Here is a 25,770-nt window from a genome sequence, read left to right on the forward strand (position 1 = left end):
CATTTAGAAATAAGTCCCCCCCCCCAACCACTGGTGGGACATGTAGAAATACCCCCCCCCACACACACACACAACACATACACACACATACAACCAGTGGCGGAACATGTAGAAATAAGCCCCCAAACCCCCAAACCCCCACCCCCCCCCCCCCACACACACACACCAGTGGTGAAACATCAGAATTAACGCCATCCCCCCCTCCCCCATCATAACAAACTATCAGTGTATCTATCGAACTTTTTATTTCCGATAGCGGGGGAGGGGGGAAGTGACGCACATAAAATTTACATGGGTGGGATGGACGCTGGGCACAAGATATATTTTCAATTTAATTTTTTTTTCTGTTTTGTCCTGGAGGCAGTTGACGCCCCCCGCCCCCTTTTTTCAACCCCCCATACATGAAGTGACCCACTGTGTAATGTAAGTCACCCACTGTGTAATGTAAGTGACCCATTGTGTAATGTAAGTGACCCATTGTGTAATGTAAGTGACTCATTGTGTAATGTAAGTGACCCACTGTGTAATGTAAGTGACCCATTGTGTAATGTAAGTGACCCACTGTGTAATGTAAGTGACCCATTGTGTAATGTAAGTGACTCATTGTGTAATGTAAGTGACCCACTGTGTAATGTAGCTGACCCATTGTGTAATGTAAGTGACTCATTGTGTAATGTAAGTGACCCACTGTGTAATGTAAGTGACTCATTGTGTAATGTAAGTGACTCATTGTGTAATGTAAGTGACTCATTGTGTAATGTAAGTGACTCATTGTGTAATGTAAGTGACCCACTGTGTAATGTAAGTGACCCATTGTGTAATGTGAGTAACTCATTGTGTAATGTAAGTGACCCATTGTGTAATGTAAGTGACTCATTGTGTAATGTAAGTGACCCACTGTGTAATGTAGCTGACCCATTGTGTAATGTAAGTGACCCACTGTGTAATGTAAGTGACCCATTGTGTAATGTGAGTAACTCATTGTGTAATGTAAGTGACCCATTGTGTAATGTAAGTGACCCACTGTGTAATGTAGCTGACCCACTGTGTAATGTAAGTGACACATTGTGTAATGTAAGTGACCCATTGTGTAATGTAAGTGACCCATTGTGTAATGTAAGTGACTCATTGTGTAATGTAAGTGACCCACTGTGTAATGTAAGTGACTCATTGTGTAATGTAAGAGACCCATTGTGTAATGTAAGTGACTCATTGTGTAATGTAAGTGACCCATTGTGTAATGTAAGTGACCCATTGTGTAATGTAAGTGACACATTGTGTAATGTAAGTGACCCATTGTGTAATGTAAGTAACTCATTGTGTAATGTAAGTGACTCATTGTGTAATGTAGCTGACCCATTGTGTAATGTAAGTGACTTATTGTGTAATGTAAGTGACTCATTGTGTAATGTAAGTGACCCATTGTGTAATGTGAGTAACTCATTGTGTAATGTAAGTGACCCATTGTGTAATGTAAGTGACACATTGTGTAATGTAAGTGACCCATTGTGTAATGTAAGTAACTCATTGTGTAATGTAAGTGACTCATTGTGTAATGTAGCTGACCCATTGTGTAATGTAAGTGACTTATTGTGTAATGTAAGTGACTCATTGTGTAATGTAAGTGACCCGTCGCATGAAGGAGTGTGCAGAAAATACCCAGTTATGTCACCATTCACGTAGGTGTGTGTGTCCAATCAATGTCTAAAATACAGTGTTTCTTCCAGATTTTTTTTCTCCGGGCGGGGGGGGGGGGGGAACTTGAAATTTTCGGGTGGGGGTCAACTGTTAAAAGTATATATTTTCTATATAAATTTCATTTCCTTCGAGAGCGGTAGACTTTCTTTGGGGGGGGGGGGGGGGGCTTCGAAGAGATGCCTGGAAGAAACTGCTAAAATAGCTAGGTCAAACACACCGTGCTTGTTTATGTCCCTTGGGAGAAACTACACAGACAGCTCAATACCTAAAGGGGTGGGGCATGGTATAATTAATTGGTGCTACCAACATAATTGGTGATACCAATATTATTGGTGATACCAACATAATTGGTGATACCAACATTATTGGTGATACCAATACTATTGATGATACCAACATAATTGGTGATACCAACATAATTGGTGATACCCACATAATTGGTGATACCAACATAATTGGTGATACACACATAATTGGTGATACCAACATAATTGGTGATACCAACATTATTGGTGATACCAACATAATTGGTGATACCCACATTATTGGTGATACCAACATAATTGGTGATACCAACATAATTGGTGACACCAACATAATTGGTGATACCAACATAATTGGTGATACCAACATAATTGGTGATACCAACATAATTGGTGATATCCACATTATTGGTGATACCCACATTATTGGTGATACCAACATAATAGGTGATACCAACATAATTGGTGATATCCACATTTTTGGTGATACTCACATTATTGGTGATACCAGCTTAATTGGTGATACCAACATAATTGGTGATACACACATAATTGGTGATACCAACATAATTGGTGATACCAACATTATTGGTGATACCAACATAATTGGTGATACCCACATTATTGGTGATACCAACATAATTGGTGATACCAACATAATTGGTGACACCAACATAATTGGTGATACCAACATAATTGGTGATACCAACATAATTGGTGATACCAACATAATTGGTGATATCCACATTATTGGTGATACCCACATTATTGGTGATACCAACATAATAGGTGATACCAACATAATTGGTGATATCCACATTTTTGGTGATACTCACATTATTGGTGATACCAGCTTAATTGGTGATACAAATATAATTGGTGATACAAACACAATTGGTGATACCAACATAATTGTTGATACCAACATAATTGGCGATACCAGCTTAATTGGTGATACCTAAATAATTGGTGATACCAGCTCAATTGGTGATACCACCACAAATTGTTGAGACCGTAAAAGGTGGTCAATACAATGTCCAGCAGAATGTATTGTTGACATCAAATGTGTGTGGGTTGTGTACAAATTAAACGTGAGTAGATCCTAGTATTTCTCTACGACCATAGAAAAATCCCACATTTTAACCCTTTATTTACGGAATTATGTTCTGAATGAGATTTTTACTTAAACAATGTGTTACTATATTGCTTTTGGCACATTCGAAGCATATATCGAAGGAAATTTCGTTTCAAAAATTTTTAATGGCCCAAACAGATATTGGTACTTATAAGTACCGTCAGTAATCTAGGACATTTTTTTTTCCAAAAATTTTTTTTTTATAAAACAGGAACAAACGGTACAATTTATTAACTAATAACATGGCAATCATCATAACAATCACATTTTGTAATTTTCACACATAAATACAGCACAAAAGTATATTTTGAGTACGATTTTTACTGGATTTTCTATGGAAACACATCTTAGACCTCATACACAGCAAAAGTAGTCGACATGTCATGCTCCCTCAATCTTGTCTGTGGTCTTTCTGGTGTAGCAACGGTTGCCGGACTGAACATGCTATTGCTGGTAGCTTCCAATAGCTAGTACAATGGGCCGCATAAACAAACAAAAGCCTAGTCATTCAGCACACAACTACTAGTAATACTAGTATAATTGCAGTCTACTAGAATGTTATGACAAGTCTACACTACAGTGTAAAGTTCATAAATAGAAGTGAGCTCAATGTGTTTATGATAGCCGTAGTGGATTACTCTTTTCTGTTTACTAATTAAAATTTACCTTATAGATCTATACTATATGCAGAAGTATGGACTATTACTAGTCTACAGATATACATTACGTAAATGCTAGTTATTGTTCGCAAGTTTATTGCAGTAAATATAACTAACAAATTAAATCTATTTACAAGAACTAGGCTTTGGTATACAAATGCAGTAAAATGCAGTAAACTAAAACTTGTAAACGAGCCTGCAACTGATACCTTTATTCTTGTTATTTTTTACTAATAGAAATTAACATGTAATTACAATATTTCTTAGGTAAACCTTATGCAAACCTTCTTATAAATGTGTAAATATCATTTTTTGAGTACATTTCGATAATTTATTATCAAGACAATATTTATGTAACTCCACCTAAAAAATCTGCCATTTTCTAAAAATCCTAAAAAAATGACCGTGTGCCCTGACGGTACTTATAAGTCCACTTGTAAACATCGATCTAATACAAAGACAATTTGATTAAAATTGTATAACTAGAAGTTAAACGCGTTTTCCTGACTATTGAAGGTGCCAATAAAAAATATTTGGGGTTGAAAACTTGAAAAATAAGGTAAAACAAAGGGAATTGAGGAACGTGTGTCAGAACTGTACAGAACAATTGTGAACTACCGATATAGCAAGACATTGAAAATGGCGCCACACCATTAATTTTAAAAAAAACATTGATACCTCCGACTACCGGCGACTCAGGGGAGATAATACTATTAATTACCTCAATAATTTTTAAAATTCGCATTAAATTAAAAATAATACAGGCACTTAATTAAAGTGGTACTTATAAGTACCGTCAGTAGATAAAGGGTTAATGTAAAATAATGTTTGAATCTACCTACAGACATTCAAACGAGATCTAAGCTCCCTGATGTGAACTAGAGTTTGTCCGACATGTCTCAGGTAGGCCTACCCATTACAACTGAGTAGACTCAAAGACAAACAAAAGAACAAACAGAGACTTGATTACAATAAAAATATAAACATGTTTTTTCGCGATATTTTTACCAGCAGATACAAACGGCCTCCATTAGACAAATATTTCTATTGTACTCATCTCCGGAAGTGCAATATCATACGGTAGTGATGTTGTAGTTTGTTATTGTCTCACCCACGATGATGTCACTGGATGCTTCAAAAACAAGAAACAAAAAAAAGTTTACTTTTATTCCCAAAACAGTGGTAAACAAAAGGACAATAAGTGAGCGTGTAGTTACAGTAACTGTTAGCGGATCTATTGTAAAGGGGACATTATAAAAATATATTGTAAAGATGAAACGGTGCTGAATAGTTACAAAAGGATCAAATGTATGTTCATAGTCTGTATAACCTTTTCTATGTAGACAGCTTCAGCGTTGGTTAACATGTATGGTGACTCAAGTTTGGCCCCCATCCCCACACCCACACACACCCACACCCCAATTATGTGATGATCACTCCACATTTTAGAGAAGAAAACATTTAGTTGCCGGTGACAACATTCTCAGACTGACGAACGAGTTCTGTGTTAGTAAAACTTAGTGTATTACGAATTCATACTTCATTGGGCTTTAAATCTATATTGTCTATATAATTCTCTTCTTGGATACCCTAGAACACCAAGCTGTAAACGCGCCTAACAGCCCCCTTTCTTCCTCTCTAGGCATATCCCCACCCCCACATGGTCTGGTGAGCTGTGGTTCATGCTAAATGTTTACAATCGTGGAGCCGGGTTAAGTTACGGCTATTGGGGGCAGATAATTTAGTTTGAAAACGTAGGGGAGGTAACTAAAAGGAGGCTGCTTTAATGGGGGGGGGGGGGATGTAGGGTAGGGGCTGGAGGAAAGGAGGGTTGGGGTAGTATCGTCCTTAACGAGCTACTGATAGTGTTTTAAAGCAAATATTTTCAGTGGCAGCACTGGTACTGTCGAATTCACAAATTATGAATTATTGAAAAGTAGAAAATAAAACAACTAAATAGCGGCATATGATACGCCGCGGATCGGTTCGTAATAATATAATATTTCACGAAATTTTCGCAGTCGTACGAATATGTTCCTTTTTCAAAGTGGCTAACAAGATTCACCTACTAAAAATGTTAATGGTAACATATTCTGATTCCCTTTATGAAAGCTATAGAGAAATAATTGTTCCCCAGCATTTATTAATTTTTTTTGGTTCCAGAGCCCCCCCCCCCCCCCCAGTCTTAATCCTTCTCCGTCCAAGTACCTGTAGTGTAAGGACATTCTGTATTTGTACCAAACCAGGCATTTTATTCATCGTTCGCGTGTACCTGTAAATCCAGTTACTGTAGAAATGAATATCAAGACTTAGGGATCGTAAATAAATGACGTTACAGATCTGGTTGGGGGGAGGGGGTTGTTGAACGGTTGTTGTTGTTTTTAGTTTTGTGATGGAGTCTACCTTTTAAGACGATGGTGAAGAGGGGGGGGGGATAAAAATAGTCCTACTAACTGCATTTTTTTCACAACCTTCTAATCGAAACCAATTTTTTACCATTTATTTTTCTTTTTAATAAAGCATTAATAGGTGTATGTTGTTGTGCTTATATCTATTTCTCTAAGCATGCACGCGTTGCCATATGATTTTGAAAATGATTTAAAAAAACAGTTTTAATTTAAGGTCTTATTTTAACCACTACGTCATAAATTTAAAATAGTTCTACATGACGTCGAAACCGCCACAATACAACCCTAATGACGTCAAACATGGCACTGGGATGCGCGCGCATGCCCGAAGAGGCGGGTCCAAGCGTTTATCACGACACACCTACTTTGGGGCGGTGTCAGCCCCCAGTTTGTCGCCAGAATAATTTTGTTTGCCTGTAGATCAATAAACCAGCCTCGGTTCCGAGTTCTGGCATCCCGTGGTGTAGGCGAGTAGAGCGAGGGGCGAACAAAAGCAAGTTTTAAAAGTTTGAGCCGGCAAGTAGACAAAGAGCGGACAGCCAGTTCTGACACTTTTGCGCAAGTAGAGAATCAAATGAAGAAAACTTTTTGAAAAACTTCACGAAAGGTTGAAAACTTATACCAGCCTACATTTCTTTTTTAAAAACTCAACTCAAACTTTTCAAATCAAAAGAAACTATCAGGTAAGTTATACAATTTTAGTTAAAAGTAGTTGGTTACTTTCATTGTGTAATGTATTAATTATTAATGCGATTCGTGGTGTTGGGGAGGTGGGGAGGGGGAGGCTAAACCCAAACCTCATTTTCATTAGTATAACATTGAGAATTTTTATGTAACGGAGTTAACCCAGCAGTAATGAGTACCCGACTTAAGTCGGCCGGACATTGCGCTGAGATAATGCAAGTTGCAAACTCTACTTCGTCTGTAATTTTGACCAGTAATGTTGTGTGGTTGCTTTATAACCGTAGAGTCGTTCAGAAGTGACACAGTGATAAGCTTGGCACATTAAGCGTGGCATCACTAATTCGTGTGCACACGGTCACCCTCCCCCCCCCCCCCTCTCCCTACCTTCAGCGACTATTTTTACTTTACTTAAAATTCTAAATACATGTGTGTCATCCAAATAAATGGTGATACTTTAAGCTTAATTATGTACGAATTTTTTAATGAGTTGACAAATAAACTAGACAATGCAAAGTTCCTCATTAAAATTGGCACATTTATCATTTTGACGTCATTGCGGTAATCAGCCCCCCGTCCTCCCCACATTGTGACGTTAATGTGTTGAGATCACGTATGTTCTCGCGATACCTTAATTTATATTACATCTGTGACGTTACTCTGTGGAGACCGAGTATGTTCTCATGATACCTTAATTTATATTACATTTACGATACTTCCAACTCCTTAACGATGCCGTTTCATAACGTGGCAGGCGCGTCTCTGTGGTGAAGCACGGGTTCACTTATTTATTTATTTATTTATTTATTTATATCACAAAGTCTTTTTATAAAATATTTTTAAAAACTATTTTCAAAACTTTATAATAACAAGGGAAAACAAAAATTTTATTCCGTTGGCGGCTTATAAAATCATTTCAACTTTATCTGGCCAGGTTTTTATTATAGGAGGCCCCAAGATTGGTGTGGTGGAGACGGGGGGGTGAGTGTTTCTTCCAGACTTTTTTCTCCGGGGGGCGAACTAAAATTTCAGGGTGGTGGATGCTGTTAAAAATATATATTTTCTATATATTTTCTATATAAATTCCATTTCGTTCGGGAGCAGGGGAGGGGCGGTAGACTCTCTTCGGAAATTGGGAGGGGGGGGGGGCCTAAGAGATGCATGAAAGAAACACTGAGGGTGGCGCATAACTAACAGCTTGGGAACTAACATTGCTCTCTCTCTCTCTCTCCCCCTCTCTCTAGTATTCGATCATGTTATCTCTCTCTCTTTCTCTCTTTTTCTCTCCCTCTCTCTCTTCCCCCCCCCCCTCTCCATCTCTCCCTCTCTCTCCCTCTCTCTGGTATTCGATCATGTTACCTAGCCTGAGTTTCCGACATGTTTTCGCTTTCCCCCTCGGTTACCTCACACCACCTGTTTAGCGACCCCACATTTTATATCGCTTCACCACGCAGTCCCTGGAATGGTCTGTAACGCTGGATTTAGAAACCAACTGATTAAAACTAAACTCCATGAACTCTTCACGTCAGTTTATTGTTGTTATTTGTACTCGGCGGTGTCTTCTGATAGTTTCTCAATCAACCAGCTTTTTGCCCGACCCTCGGGAAATAAATGGACACCGTCTGACGAGGTGGGGATTATGGAATAAGCGTAAACAAGTTAATATTTCTTAAGAACAAACGTACGATCATATGGTCAAAGGTAAACAACATAGATAAACATAGGGGAAAATGTTCAATATATGGATAGACATTGATGGATTTAGGTACAAAATATGGATAGATATAGGGACAAAATGTTGATAGATATAGGGACAAAATGTTGATAGATATAGGGACAAAATGTTGATAGATATAGGTACAAAATATGGATAGATATAGGGACAAAATGTTGATAGATATAGGGACAAAATGTTGATAGATATAGGGACAAAATGTTGATAGATATAGGGACAAAATGTTGATAGATATAGGGACAAAATGTTGATAGATATAGGGACAAAATGTTCATAGATATGGGGACAAAATGTTGATAGATATAGGATCAAAATGTTGATAGACATTGGGACAAAATGTTGATAGATATAGGAACAAAATGTTGATAGACATTGGGACAAAATGTTGATAGATATAGGGACAAAATGTTGATAGATATAGGGACAAAATGTTGATAGACATTGGGACAAAATGTTGATAGATATAGGGACAAAGTGTTGATAAATATAGGGACAAAATGTTGATAGATATAGGGACAAAATGTTGATAGATATAGGGACAAAATGTTGATAGATATAGGGACAAAATGTTGATATATATAGGAACAAAATGTTGATAGATATAGGGACAAAATGTTGATAGATATAGGGACAAAATGTTGATAGATATATGGACAAAATGTTGATAGATATATGGACAAAATGTTGATAGACATTGGGACAAAATGTTGATAGATATAGGGACAAAATGTTGATAGATATAGGGACAAAATGTGGATAGACACAGGGATAAAATGTGGATAGACACAGGGACAAAATGTTGATAGACATTGGACAATGCGCTGATTCTACCATCGCACGCTTGTAGCAGCTGTGGAAAGATGTGATATCACGTGGGTTTGCTTACGCAGAGTTCACAAGATCCGAACCCTTTCTCAGGCCGTAGGATGTCCATAGCCTCTAACTTCCAAACCAGGTGCTGCTCTGACAGGGAGGGGGGGGGGGGGTGGGGAGCAAAATCCAGGTAGAACCAACGTTTCTAGTTGCTGGTAACAAAGGGGAGGACGGAGAATCGCTCGGTTCTTTCCTTTTCTAGACTCTATGGCTACTGAACATTGCATCGAACCGGTAATGACCGTAAACTACAAACACACAGTTGCTTCCAAACTCGTGTCTATAGAAAGCTTCAGCCTCTACTGCTTGCCTACCGTGGTATAAACCTCATCCTTCTCGCCGTATCGACCTCTGCAGTATGAACACACAACTCCTTCAACGTGTGACAGTCATTAGCCAAAGTTCATAAGACAGTCATTAGCCAAAGTTCACGTGACACTCATTAGCCAAAGTTCACGTGACACTCATTAGCCAAAGTTCACGTGACACTCATTAGCCAAAGTTCATTGACCAGCATCTCAGACACGCTCCGCTCATCTCTCGCACGCATGGGTGAGCACGGGACACTACAAGGATTTGTTTCATCGCTTGGGATTATCATGTGTACACTGTACACATATTGTCACAACCATTGCTGTTATGTTGTCACGCCCACTGATGTTATGTTGTTATGTTGTCCCGCCCACTGCTATCGTATTGGCACTCTCATTACTGATAGTTTGTCACGCCCATTACTGTCAAATTGTCACGCCCACTGTACACATGCCCACACGTCCACTGCTGTCATACTATCACACCCACCCATTACTGTCATGTTGTCACACCCACTGTTGTCGTTAGTCACACCCATTCTATCATTAGTTACGCCCGCTGTTGTCATATTGTCACGCCCACTGCTGTCATTAGTCACGCCCACTGCTGTCATATTGTCATGCCCACTGTTGTCATATTGTCACGCCCACTGTTGTCATATTGTCACGCTTACTGATGTCATATTGTCACGCCCACTGCTGTCATTAGTCACGCAAACATCTGCCACGTAATCACGCCCATCGCTGCCACGTCATCACGCCCATCGCTGCCATGCTGTCACGCCCAATGCTATCGTGTTTTCGTTGTTAAACAACACCTGACAAAAATAACTGGTGTGACATTTAGCGGACTGTGTGGATCAATGGCATTTCAATTTCATTTCAATGGAGAAAATTTCTTTGGGATATGAGCTAATTACTATACTTACAATGTGGTATGGGACGAATTAAACTCGTATCTAAAGGTACCACGGCATATATATATATATATATATATATATGTATATATATATATATATATATATATATTTATTTATTTATTTATTTATATATAGGCCTATATATATATATATATATATATATATATATATATATATATATATATATAAATTCCTGGCACCCAATTAGATCTGAACCAGCATTGACGATAGTGGCGGCGTTTTGTGGTAATGATTCTTAACCCTGTCACCCTTACAGCTTTGATCTATTGTTATTAACAACTAAATAACACAAAGAAGAGCACGTATTTGTTCCCCCAGAAAGAAAGAGGTCGCGGTATAAGCTATAGTTTACAGACCAAATGACAGTGATTGCGCATGTCCCACCCGTCACAACCCAACGCCACGTGCGATAGTGCGCATCATGGCGCCTCAGTCTGAAGCCGGTACCGTATACTTAAAATCTAATTAGTCACGGAATTCACGCTCGTGGGAGCGAGGGTATTTTTAGAAGCCAGTTATTCCTTGATAGTATAATTGTTTTTTGTTGTTTTTTTTTTACACAAATGGCAAAGGATTTTTTTTTTCTTCTTTTGGCCTAGATAAAAATTTTACTAATGTTATTCTGAATTTTTCGTCAGGTAATTATAAAATCTCGAACGTTGATGTGATTTAGTATAGTCGTGGTAGCTCTTTAAATAGTTAGGCGATAGATTTTTTAGCTCTGGAATTGAAGACATTGGATGGGATTGTGTGTGGGGGGTAGGGGGATGGTCGGGCCCAGCGTCGTGTGGGTGAAATGGGAAGGTCTAGGTTCTATTATGATCCTTGGTTAGAAAAATTAAGTTATAAGTGTTGGTGTTGTGACGTGGGTTGTAGTTGATATTGTCTGGCACGCCCACTCGAAGCTGGCGCCCACTTAAATCTGGCGCCCAATCATGCTGGTGCCCACTTAAAGCTGGCGCCCACTCATTTAGGAAGCCACTTAAAGCTGGCGCCCAATCATGTTTGCGCCCACTTAAAGCTAGCGCCCACTTAAAGCTGGCGCCCACTTACAGCTGGCGCCCACTTTAAGATGGCGCCCACTTAAAGCTAGCGCCCATCCAAAGCTGGCTCCCACTTAAAGCTAGCACCCACTTAAAGTCTGACGCCCACTTAAAGCTGGCGCCCACTTAAAGCTGGCGCCCACTCAAAGATGGCACCCACCCAAAGATGGCGCCCACCCAAAGCTTTGTCCCACTCAGATCAGCTTGTGGGCCACACAGAGGTGGAGGGCCCACATCAAGATGCCAGCCTTCTTAGAACTGCAGGGGCGTCAAGAGCTGGCACCCACACGAAGCTGGGGCCCACCAAAGCTGGGGCCCACTCAAAGCTGGGGCCCACTCATCCTGACACCCAATTAGATCTGCACCACCATTGACAATAGTAGCGCTCATCTAAGTTATAACCTGTATCAATTATTACAAATAAAATTTCTCACCATTAATTACATCATTTAGTCACGTGAGCTTCGAACTGACATCACCTAACCCAGTAAGTCGGGTAGAGACATCACCTGCCCTAGTCCCATACTTAAAAGGTACGCTCCTGTTATTGTTGTACCCTCCCCTCCCTCTGTGTACCCACAGCTGAACGAGAACCTGTGGCCCGGAGCGTAGTGTAGCAGGACAGTCTCAACATCATCCGCATTAAGCCCGACCTAGCTTTCTGCACCACTTCACGTGCTGGCTGAGCGTGCGTGTTGCGTAATGCCGGGAAGCGCTCACGTCCATGGGAAATTCCCGATCCGACACTGACACGGATTAGTGTGTGTGTGACGGTTGGAGAGTGTGTGTGTTTGTGTGTGAGTTTGTGTGTGTGAATGGGTGGCATTCTCACACCATGCATCATTTGTTTACATTAAATTTTCGCGTCGCTGCCATTAGCGCTTAAAGGTAGCAGGGCTATTATACATGATTTGGAGTAATATCGTAGAGTATTGATATAGATGTAAAGACATTGTTTTTACAAAGGGGCAGTAGATAGATAATTCAGCTACTTTCAGCTGATGTAATATACATGCTTACATTTGGGGTAATACAGCACTTTATATCTGGTGTAATACACCTGCTTACACCTCGTGTAATACGGCTGCTTACACCTGACGTGTAAGCATCACTTGACCATCCATTGAACTGTTTTGATGTATAATATGGCATCCTCCGTTGATTGATTTTTTAAACCACCAAGTTACCTGGGTAAAATCACACCATTTTACCTGTAATGTTTACAAAGTACCAAAAATAATTTACTCAAAAAAAAACCTTCAATGTAAATCAAGATAACATGTTTTCTTGGAAATCTGTAACGCTTGTTTAGCTGGGGAAAGGTATCATAATTTTACCTAATATTACACAAATTAATTAAACATGTTTTTACTTTCTAAACTTGAGCAAAATCTTTACCTGGCAAACTTTTTAAAAGTATGTACCTGGAAAAGTTGTGTCGAAAACTGCATAAGGAAAACAGTACAAATTTTACCCTAGAAAATGAAGAGAAAATGTTTCAACATTCTTAAATCGCGTCAATTCAAACTTTTGTCAACTAACTACAGGGAAAACAATAGGATACAATTACTTTAGTTATAGCCAGATAAAATGTATAAACATGTCAATCTCTGTCAATGAGACACAGTCTTACATCTAATATGATATTAAATAAATACTGATTTGTAACACCACCCCCACCCCCTTTTTTAACAACATATCCATACTAAAAAAAGTCCAATCTGGCAATAATGTGTTAATTTGTTTTTGGCTCTCCTCTATTAAAACCCTGGCACGCTGTTGACGCCACTTGGCTGTGGTCCCACACAGCGGCCATAACCAGGGCTAGAACAAAAACACGCAGTAAAAAGTTACCGGAGTCCATTGATTAAATACAGAAACTGTGTGGGTGTGGGTTGGAGGGGGGGGGGGTACGAGGGTGGGTGGGGGGGGGGGGTACGAGGGTGGGTGAGGGGGGGGGGGGTACGAGGGTGGGGGAATTTTCAGTTACACAATCAATGAGAACCTATAAGATATCGATTAATTAAATAAATTTGAAAAATCAATCCAAAAAGTACTTGACTCACAAATGTTATATTTCTGTTCCTCCCTCGTGACGTTTACACTTTCTAACTTTTAAGTAATTAAAAGGGGATTAAAAATCATGTCTATATCCCTGGTTGCCATCCCCCGTAGTGTTATATAAGAATATTCGAGAGAGTTTAGGGGAGATCACTCCCGGTTTATTAATTACTTAAATTTTTAAAAATACAATAGAATCTCGTAGAAAAAAAAAAGAATTGCGCACCATGTGAACGATAAACAATAATTGTATAATAGTGCGGAATAATAATACTTTATAAATTCATTTTCGTTTTTTTTTTTTGTGAAATCGGAAATCTCGTAAATTACTATTTCCGTTCAACGGAAATTACTCAAAATTTGACAGCAAGCAGAGAATTAGATCTTTTACTTACATGTGAAATTTCATTTATATAACCGAAATAGGACTCAAGTTATAGGCTTTTGAAAAATTGAAAGTAGAATATGTTCCTCTTACGGTAACCGGAAGTCGCTGAAAATTTCATACAGAACTACAAATTTGATATAATATTTATATATGAAATGTCATCAATCTAGCTGCTATGGTACTCAAGCTATCGTGTTTACAGACACACACACACACAGACATACACAAAGACATACGGACAAGATTGCAAAATTATGTTTTTCCATATCAGTGAGGTGTAAAACGTCGAGATTTGCAAAAATCTCGATTTTTTTTTTTTATTTTTTTTTTTGCACGATTACAAGACTTTCTCTATACTTCGTATATACGAGAAAGTAAAAATTAACTAAAAATGGCGCATCAAGTCTATTGAAGAGAGAGGGGTATCAAGGGGATTCTTAGTGAACATCAATAGCTGATGAAAATTCTGCTCGAATGTTTTAACAGTGGATTGGTCTCTACTGCTTCTAGTTTCTACAGCTGGCCAGTGGCAGGCATCTCCCTCTCCTGCTTCCACTTTCCATTTTAACAATCTAAATTAAATTTCCAAGGGAAACAACAATTAACTAAGTTACCGAAATATTATAAAAATAAAAATAAATTCATATAAAACAAAATAAACAGGACGTTATTTTGTTTTATAGATTTAAATACACGAATATTAAAATTACATATGAAAATGTATTTATCCTTTAGAATGCTAGAAAACACAAAGTATTATTTATGTTTATTTATAAATAGAAAACTGGCAGATAATTTAAGTACTTTTTAGTTTGTAAATTAAACATTTATCATTGTATCATTAAATCAACAATTCTATTGATAACCCAAACTTTGGAAAAAATTATTTGGTTATTATGGCAGGGGTCTCTAAACTTCGGCCCGCGGGCCGAATGCGGCCCGCGATGTCCTCTCATCCGGCCCGCGGAGATCTTTTTCTCCACGGAAAAACCGTTTGTTGGTGATGGCTGAGGAACTTTGCCCAGAAAAATTAAAGACGTGTCTGGAAGAAACAGGCCCCCGAAATGAAATTTGATAGTCAATGCGGCCCTCGGACTGAAATGTTTGGAGACCCCTGTGCTAAAGAATAGAAAAAGCTCTGTTTAAACCTACTGTATATGCTATTAGTGCTGTGTTAACACTCTCTCTCTCTCTCTCTCTCTCTCAATCATTACATTATCTTTCCTAAAAGGGCAACATGACACTTGTGTGTATAGACTGTTTAAACATGTAGTTAAATTTTAAACAAGATATGCTTTTAAAGTAGATCTAGTTATTTACTCAAAGGATTTGTGTAGTTTGAATATAATATAGGCTGTGTATCTTCCAGTGAAAATAATTTTTTCTGAAACATTTTCCTTTTACTGAGATTTAGTGTGTTCTTATGGTTTATATTTGATCCCTGATAGCATTGTCATTATATTTAATGATCTTTATTATTCTGTAGATTTAGCAAAGTTATTGTCATTCCAAACATGTACATATGTTACTAATTTTGTCTTCATAGAAAATTCTGTAATATACTTTTATTTATCAGACCAGTAAATAATAAATCTTTAAAAAAATTTATTAAAAAATAAATAAAAATTATTTGGTTATTATAAAAGTCTTATCTATTCCCTTTCATCTCCCCCCCCCTCCACCACCAACATTTCTGTTAAATAAATTTTTCAAAATTATATAATCAATACTGGTTTTTTTAATGTTTAAAATATTGTATTCAAATATGCTAGTTTTAGACTATTAGTTTTACAGATACTGATTACGAAAAACAGCATACCAAAGGCTGGTAATTTGAACCAATATAATGTCTACATAAAGTCAAAAGTGCTATTTTTTAAGTGGCACATACTTTGGTTTATGATATGCAGAAAATTATGAGGTTAAATAATGTGCACAGAAATTTAAAATAAATACAAACTTACAAAGGCTGATATGATGCAGCATCCTTTGAGAACTTGTTACAAATATATCTTTACTACGTAGCATGATCTCTTGTTATTAACATGTGGTGTATTTGGTTCTAGGATGGGATATCTTATGGAATTTCAGATACAGTGGGAATGATCTCGCCTAATAGTTCTCGTATCCTAATTTATAAAAGCCCAATGTGCGCACATCTCTCTCTCTCTCTCTCTCTTTCTCTGTCCGCAAAAAATTTTCGCCGGACATCACGTCAGAATCGGCAGCGATATATCGAGAATTTTTTACGGACTTTTGTTGAAAATAATATGTTAGATGTTTTAAATGTATAACCACAATTTTACTTAAAGAAGAAAAATAAAAATTTAAGGCGTATTCGAATGTAGAGAAACAGTATTATTTATGCAACCGGAAAAGCATTAATATATGTGAAAAAGAACGCATAAAACTGTGACGTCACTATTGCTTATACATTAACTAATGACGTCATCTGCCGTGTTAAGAATGAAAAGAAATGAACTATTTCATTCAAATTTGATTTAGATCTACGTACACTATGAAATGTATACAATACAATTTTTCCGGCCTAAACTCATAAAATTTATTTTATGTATTTGGATTCTAGATCTAGAGATTCTAGATCTAGACTAAATCTAAATCTAAATCTACGCAATAACTAGATCTAGACGTAGACGCTAAGATCTAGATTTAGACTCTAACTTCTCTAAAATCAATTCCAAAAATAAATGTCTATATTAGGACTAAACTATTTCAAGACTTATTTATTTTATACAAAATCTTTGTTTGGAACTGGCTAATTTGGGATAAAAAATTAATTTGAAAGAATAGGCATATTCGCGTAAGTTAAGATTTTAAAATACGTGTTTCATTCTCCGTATTTTTATTTTTATTGGTTAATGTATTCTTTTTTATTATGCTCGGGCTAAATTTAAAAAAAAAATTCTTTTAGGAATCTAGATCTAGATCTAGATTGTCGGGTGTCCGATAGGGCACTTCCCGGCGCCGCAGGCGCTTCAAATTTGGCATGATCTTGCCTTGGTGCGACAGAACACGGGGGCCGGTTGGCCGAAAAGTCTACGATGTGGGGGTCAAAACTGACCTCGACTGACCGGTACCTTATATGAGCTATAAATCGAAAAAAAATGTCCACGGAGGAACCTCTTCATAACTCTTGAGGTCGTAGACCGACCTTCGGGCGAATTAATTAAGCATTCAAATTCTCAATGTTTTCGAAAGCCTAAGCGAAGCTGGGCAGCATGCCTAGTATTCTTATATAACAGTAGGGATGTTGCCTCTTCAAGGGCTATAGAAATATTTTTCATTAATTTTTTTTAATACTTAAATTTTTTACTTTCTCGTATATACGAAGTATAGAGAAAGTCTTGTAATCGTGCACAAAAATAACATGAAATTTTGACAGTTTTACACCTCAGTCCTTCATCACATCCGGAGTATAGAGGACTTATTTTAATCAGTCAAAAATTATAAATACAAATATATAAACATTTAGACGTTTTATGCGTTAGCGACTCGGAAAAACTGGACTTTACAATTCTGTCCGTATGTCTGTGTGTATGTGTGTATGTGTGTGTGTGTGTGTGTGTGTGTGTGTAAACATGATAACTTGAGTACCGTTACAGCTAGGTTGATGAAATTTCATATATAAGTATTTTATCAAACTTGTAGATCCGTATCAACTTTTGAGTGATTTCCGATAACCGGAAGTGGTACTTTTTCTACTTTGAATTTTTCAAAAGCCTATAACTTGAGTACTATTTCAGATATATAAATGAAATTTCACATGTAAGTAAAAGATCTAATTTTCTACCTTCTGTCAAATTTTGGATAATTTCCGTTGACCGGAAGTACTAATTTACGCTATTTCCGATTTCTCAAAAAACGTATGTAAATTTATAAAGTACTAATAATATTCCGCACTATTATGCACATTTTAATTGGCGTTCACTGGTGTGCAATTCTTTTTTCTACAAGATTTTATTCTATTTCGAAAAGTATTTAAAATGGATTAAAATTCATGTCTATATCCCGAGTTCCCATCCCTTGTTTTTTTTTTATGAGAATATTCGAGAAGGTTTAGGGGAGATCGCTCCCGGTTTATTTGAAAGAGTAGAATCGCGTAGAAAAAAAACAAAAAGCGCACCAAATAATGGCAGATAGTGTAAGTATAATTAGGCGGAAAATTAGCACCATTTATAGGAAACATTGATTATTTTTTTGAGAAATCGGGAAGAGTCTAAAGTACTACTTCCGGTCACCTGAAATCAATCAAAATGTGTTAGTAACCACCGGATAAGATCATATAACTATTTATTAAATTTCGCCTTTCTAACGGAAACGGTACTCTAGTTATCTGGTACTTTAGTATTTTAGAAATCAGAAACAAAGAATCAATACCGTATATCGAAGTCACTCAAAAGTTGAAAGTGATCCAAGATAAAAGCGTGGAGGCTGTGTAGACGCCAAGAAGTTTGTATTGTTACCTGGGTCGTCCCAGGTAACAAATTTATCTGGGAATCTGGTTCAAACATTTGACTGCATTTGCAGTTGTCGGTCATTTAGCCATATTAAGAAACCAAGACTTTACAAACGATAAGTAAGATAGAGGTAGCAATTTGTATGTATGTCATGTGAGCTTTGGTTTCTCACATATCTAGATGTGTAGATATGCCATGATAATGACTGACTTGAATTATTCCTAAGAAACACAGGAGAAGAAAAGGGCAGCAACCACACTTCGCCGTTCTCCTCGATTTTAGGCGGTCACATTCGATTGTGGCCATGTCAGTTCTGCTACCTTCGTCTCACTAGCGATTGATCTTATCCAGGTCTGATTTGACCCTGGCCTATTTCCTCTTTTCTAGGGGATTCCAGTCCAGTGCTGGTCTAGCTGCAGAGGCGTAGCGACCCCTCCCGGCGCCCGGGGACAATCTTTCAATTTGGCACCCCCCCCCATATATTTTTTTATATTTATAATTCAAAACTGCAGCTAAAATGAGCTTTTAATTTCTTTTTTCCCACCCATTTTGGCGCAGCTAGGTTTGGACATATTTACCCACCCCTCACCCCCGTGGCTACGCCTCTGGCTAGCTGCATGGTCTGCTGGTGTTTGCATTGTATGGCCTATGTGGCATATCCAGCCCCAATTCCTCTGTTTGATTTCTTAGTCCAGAAGCTTCTATTTGGATCTTTCACATAAGACGCCACTGCACATCTTTTCAAGCCGCTTTATGCCAAAGATACGTTGTAACCATCTGCTAGCGAAAGCTTACTGCTACCAGATTTGGCAACTCTCCAAGTCTTGGAGCCACAGAGTAAAACAGACCTTACATTTGTAGGCCGTGATATGCCCAATAATTTGTAAGTGTTGAAATGTCTAATCGAGACAGTTATCTCTTCATTTCGGCTTATCAAACCGCCTACGTGAGGTTAGGGTTTATAAGGGTTAACTCGGCTGCCGGGCAAGATTGAAATCAGGGGTGATAATCCCCTCGTGAAGTCGTAAAAGGTTCCCTCGTACTAGACTCCCCTGATGAAGAAATTGTAGTAGCCAGATAAAAGTGCAATGAATAAGCCAAAACTTGCGATAAAAAACCCAAAGCTCGTACATATAAAATAACTATGTGACAAGAAAATCCCCACCACGATGGGGAAAACCCCATACATTTAATGTATGTTACACAAGCGATTCAGTTTTCTGTTTGGTTGTTGAAGTGAGTACAATCACTAACTAGGGCGCAAGTGGTTAAATTTCATCCTAGACTGTCCTTTAAATAGAAATGTATTCCTCACGGTGTGCAGCAGATATAAATAACGTATCGCTCTGTCAATCAAACTTAAATAATTTATCAGGGTGTGCATCAAATTTAAATCCTCTCATCCACACGCCCCGACCCCCCGGGATCAAGGACGAGCGACAAGCAAGCCGTTGATTGAGAAACTTTGAGTTCCTGTCCTCCACATTTTGGATGGAGTAGGGGCCCCTGCGTGAACGGGACTTCAGGAGCTTAACAAATTTGTGAGAAACTTGGGAGCTTAATAAATTTGTGAAAAACTTGGGAGCTTAACAAATTTGTAAGAAACTTGGAAGCTCAACTAATTTGTGAAAAACTCATGAGCTTAACAAACTTGTAAGAAACGTGGGAGCTTAACAGATTTTTAAGAAACGCCTCTTAGAAAGCAATCTTCAAATTGTCTGCAGTAAAACTTATCAATTTCTGCCATTGAATTGCCTGCAGTAAAGATTATTAATATCAGCCTTCAAATTGTTAGCAGTAAAGCTAATCAATATCAGGCATCGTATATTCTTACTTATCTTCATATGTTCTCCAGTAGAGATTATCATCCATCCATATTCTTTACTGTAAAGAATATCATCTCTTTTATTTATTTTTTCTGTGGAACATATGCACATTTCATCTCTGATACTCCTGGTCCAACGTTAAAATATCTCTAGCCTACGATTATCTTCTATCATTAAGAAAAACATGCACCCATCTAGCAACAACATTAGTCAGCCAACTCGAACTAATCACCTAATTAAATAACTAACTCAAGTAAACACGGCATCAAATCAAGCACATCCCAAACCATCGAAGACAAAATGTTCCTAGTCAAGCCCATTACGATTTATCCCATCTAAAATTACCGATAAAAACATTAGAATATGTTTACCCATATCGTCCTGTACGTCCGCGCTATCACAAACCTACCTTTAATGTAGTACGGAATCGTTGAATGAAATGTAATAGCGGCTTAAGATCAATGACAATAAATACTCTAAAAGGTCAAAGGCCAAGATGTATCGTTCAATGCGAGAAGGAAAATTGACAAGGGGATGTAAATTGTTTTAAGCTTGGTGAGTTACCAACCTTAATTTAGTAATGATAAACCTTTAATTGAAAACAATAAAATAATACGTATGAAACAGAGACATGATGGGACAAATCCATATATATATGTATATATATATATATATATATATATATATATATATATATATATATATATATATATATATATATATATATAAATGGCTTGATTATTACAATATAGGATTTAATATACCATTGAATAATAGACTGATTTCTATACTAATTTTATTTTTAAAATAAACACAATATTGACGTTACGGATGGGTAGAGACTGATTGGTTACCCTCACGGCAATGAGCTCTCTGGGTCAACGACCCGAGGGTCAAGTCATTCAACGACATTTCTACGCCACTTGGTTTACATTACATCTGTGTAATGCTTGAGTAAAATAGCAGTGCTCCGTAGTAACGAAAAATTAACTTCTGCTTAATGCTGGAGTGCTATCAGTACCCTTTCTAGTCAGGAGAGTGCACAGAGGGGAGTTAATCTACTATTATGGTCCCTGACTCTACTTTTACTGCCCATGGACCATCTGTTAAGAAAAAATACCAGATATGATCTCCCAAATCACCTTATATGATCCTCAACGTATCTTTAGCTTGTGCAACACCGGTGTTTCAGACCTACACATACTACGTCAAACGGTCAGCTGAGAGCCGATTGTTAGTTTAGCTTATAAACCCTATGGGAAAACAAGACTAACCCAACAAATACAAAGTGACAAGTAACATATCCACCACACTGACACACCATACATAAACATATATTAACATACACAGACAGACTTATGCACCAACATGCTGCAACATACCAGACACACTATGCAATAACCATTTTTCAATATACAAACACATGGGCATCCTATACATAAGCATACTCCTAACATACACAGACACAAACATGTTGCAACATATCCGACACACTATGCATACACCCAACACACCATTCATAAACCAATTCACATACCATACAAAACGCATTCATCACATTCACAAAACCCCACATTTTATCCCCCACCCACACTGACGCCTCCATGGGCGTACCATGGGTGCCCCAGACCTTTCTCATTATTCCCCACACTATAGCAACCCCCCAGGGGTCGCCTTTGTGAAGTACCAAAACGTGCGTTTGCATGTTCTGACTACCAGCTTGCATTCATCTGTTTACTCAGCGCTTATAGTACTTCAGGGAACAATAACAGGGAATCAGTTCCCCGGTTTCAGATCCACTTTATAACCCCTACAATTCGCTTGTTCCTTTTTTTTTGTTTCGTGTCTGTATAGAGGGGTCGTGAGGTGAAACTTTTTAATCACGTGTTTATTTCCCTTTTATTGTTTATCGGCAACGCGGCTCTCATTTAACAAGGATATGCAGCACAACGATGCGCGCGCACATTTCATGACTGGTTGAATCCCGATTGGTCATTTTTTAGCCAATGAGGTTTTTTTTGGGGGTTTTTTAAATTATTTTTGACAGATGTATTACATATACATTGCTTAAAGTCCGTGCATGGCTTTCATGTGTGACAACCATCTGCCATGACAGATAGAGTGATCGTCTCCATCGAACCATGTTATCTCCCTTCCTATTTTTGCATACAATAATAGTCTATCAATTAATTTTTTATGACTAATTTAATTTCTAATTAAATTCGTCCTCATCTTTTCCCGTTCGTGCCCAAGACATATCGGACAGATGAAGTAGAGTTCATTTGTTCACGGCACGTGAAGGGATAGTGTGGTCAACACTATGCCCAACCGTTTTCGTTTTTCCTAACGTGAATTAGGTACTCGTCAGAGCTGGGTAGACTCAGGGACGTTCTACTGACTTGAACCCGGATTCGAACTCGAAACTTTTGGGTTAGCAGTCTAGCTCACTATCGCCACACCGTCACATTTAATTAAAATTGAAATATTCTCACGTTGTTGTTGAAAATAAACTTATCAGGATTTTAAACAAAATTACTGCATTATAATTTAGTCTAAATTAGTAACAGATTAGACTAAAAACCTACACCAACAGAAAAAAACTAGACAGATAGATAGACATCCAATCATTATGTACTCAGGTATTTAGAATATTAGAATACTGTAAAATGCTGGTTATGATTTTCTTGATAAAGGCTGCACTAATTTGTACCAATTTTGGCCAATGACATTATTATGGTCATGGTTATGTCAAACTAACTTAAATCCAAAAGCGACAGTGCCAAAAACAAATTCCATTAAGTCGTACCGGATTAACTTAAAATTCCTAAAAATAAACACTGTGGCCAAGCATGACATCAGAATTATTTTCGTCCGCTTAAAACGCTCTAAGTTCAACCTAATGTTTCCAATAATATCCCCAGCTGCATCCAATAATATCCAGTACCTTCTAGTTATATCCTACTGGTCAACTGTCAGCTTTGATGCCACATCGCGGACCTAACAGAGCAGAAACAAGTCTGCCTCTCCCAATACCGTGTAGTGATTACGATTCTTGGCATTAACCAGGGCACATTTTTTCGCCTGTCAGGATAAATCTTACATGAATCTTGATGCCCCGTTAGTTTAGTAACTTGATGGCATTATACTGTAAAAGTTTGGAGAGGTCAGTCGTGAGGTCACTCGCTAGTCGACCCGGACAATATTAAGTACAGGTCTTCGTCTCAAGGTCAAGCTGACCTTTACGTACTGAAGTCGTAAAAGAATCATCCTCTTTTCCGGTTCGTGCCCAAAACGCAAAGGGCAGATGAAGTAGAGTTTTCTGTTTCAGAGAAACTCGGCATATGAAAGGATAGTATGATCAGTGCTGAGTGGACTGCGGGACATTCTACTAACTTGCACCCGGATTCGAACTCAAAACTGTCGGGTTAGCATTCTAGCTCTCTACCGCTGGATCACGCCTGCTACGTTAAAAGATAGAACTCAGTAATTTAAAATCACCAAAATGAAAAAAAAACTTTTTTTTCTAAAACCAAATCTAGTTTAGAGGGTTTGAAAAGAATATCTTTCACCTCAGATAAATTCCCTTCCCAAATTAAAGCTTAAGCCTATATTAATTATCAGGACCAATTCTTCCTGCGCCCCCACACCCCACGGAGAGATACCTGAAAAAAAACTATCCACATGTATATTGTTTTTTCAGATTATAAAAACAAAAAATTCAAGAGCAATGTACATACAAGCGTTAACTCTAAACTTTACCGTGTTTGTGTACAAAATCGGATACATCCCAATCTCATCTCACTTTATTTAACCACAACTACCATTCTAATGTCAATCGGTACAAAAAAACCTTCTTCAACCCAACACAAAGAACGTGAACCAAAGTGGTTCTAAAATTACTTAAAGTCCCATCTCCTCCCGGCCTAGATGGAAGCCATTGTTTACTGCTCGCTCCAGTTCCGTGCGACCAATCACTAAACGATAAGGATATATCTGTCTAACCGGAAATAGAAAACAATGAATCCCCGTCAGATCAAACATAGGGGAGGGGTCGGTCACCGCAACACAGGGATCCCTCTCTCTGTGGGATCTACAGGGACCAGTCGCGGCGGTCGGTACAAAGGGACGCTACTCCCACAAACTCCCCGCTGGGGATTTCTGACGTAGTCCACAAACATGGCGTCGTGTAGTCGTACTCGGATCGAAGCCGGTTGGCTTTTTACAAGTTGACAAATGTGGTATCGATCTACAATTAAGGCTGTGATCATCACTAGTGTAGAAGTCACAGTCACTACCGTAGAGGTGAACATTGCTAAACTACCTTACTATCATCACTACCATATTAGTGAAAATACTTCACTACCTTAGATGCTAACATAACTACCCTTGCAATAAACATCCCTTCAACGCCTTAGATGCTAACATAGCCAGCTCTGCATAGGAAAAATGAACTAACTTTGCTAATCATCTTTTTGATATATACTGAATATATACTGAATATTCCTTAAATAAGACTACTCGCGTAGGGGTTGAAGAACTTTCTAGCGTCCTTTCTGTTGATGGAGGTCCGCCATTTTTGCGTGACGACTGACCAATGGTGAAACGGGTAAATACACTAAGAATAATTCATGGCGCCTTTTTGGGTGACTCACGATAATATATCTTAGCAAACTAGCTCTAAATATTTGACTTAATTATATTAAAAAATGTAGGCCTATATATTTTTGGAATCCAGAATATCGACTTTACTATTAAACAAACCATCGTCATTTTTATAAATAGAATCAACCAATCACATTCCCTCTTACATTGCACAGTAGTTAGCGACTCCTCGTAGTGTAATACCAACCATTGGTCGGTCTACTCATCAAAAACAATCTCGATATTACCGAGATATCATGTCCAGGCACAGATTAAAGATTAAGTGGATTAATTCGGGCACTGGTTATCGAAGAACATCATACATTTCAGAAGCAGTTAGTTCAAATTTCTGCGTTAGGAAATACGTCCTCGTTCTTAGGCTAACGGTATCCGGAGTGCGGGATCCGGGATGCGGGAACCAGGCTATGAGTATCCGGGATGTGGGATCCGGGCTGATGGAATCCGGGGTGCGGGATTCGGGTAGACGGTATATGTGGTTGATTTTTTAAATTTCTTCTGCCAAACTGTCACGCTTAAAGTATTAAACGCAACGCTATTTCTAATATAAACAGCCTCTTCTGTCATTAATTTTTTTTTCCTTCTTTCTTTCTTTTTTTTTTTTTTGCCTC

At 38.0% G+C, this 25,770-nt stretch overlaps 1 protein-coding gene across 1 annotated transcript in view; it reads left to right on the forward strand.

Annotated features, from left to right (window-relative positions):
• Positions 1-6,599: 6,599 nt before the first annotated feature.
• Positions 6,600-25,770, forward strand: part of LOC131947152 (sensorin-A) — a 32,299-nt gene continuing 13,128 nt past the window's right edge. Inside the window, exon 1 of the mRNA XM_059308261.1 lies at positions 6,600-6,846. The gene's annotated coding sequence lies outside the window, so the exon portion shown is untranslated. The remainder of the gene's footprint in view (positions 6,847-25,770) is intronic.

This window comes from Physella acuta, unplaced genomic scaffold (genome assembly GCF_028476545.2).
Source record: "Physella acuta isolate Inbredline_101_S28 unplaced genomic scaffold, ASM2847654v3 ptg000585l, whole genome shotgun sequence".
In the NCBI taxonomy this organism is placed as follows: Eukaryota; Metazoa; Mollusca; class Gastropoda; family Physidae; genus Physella; species Physella acuta.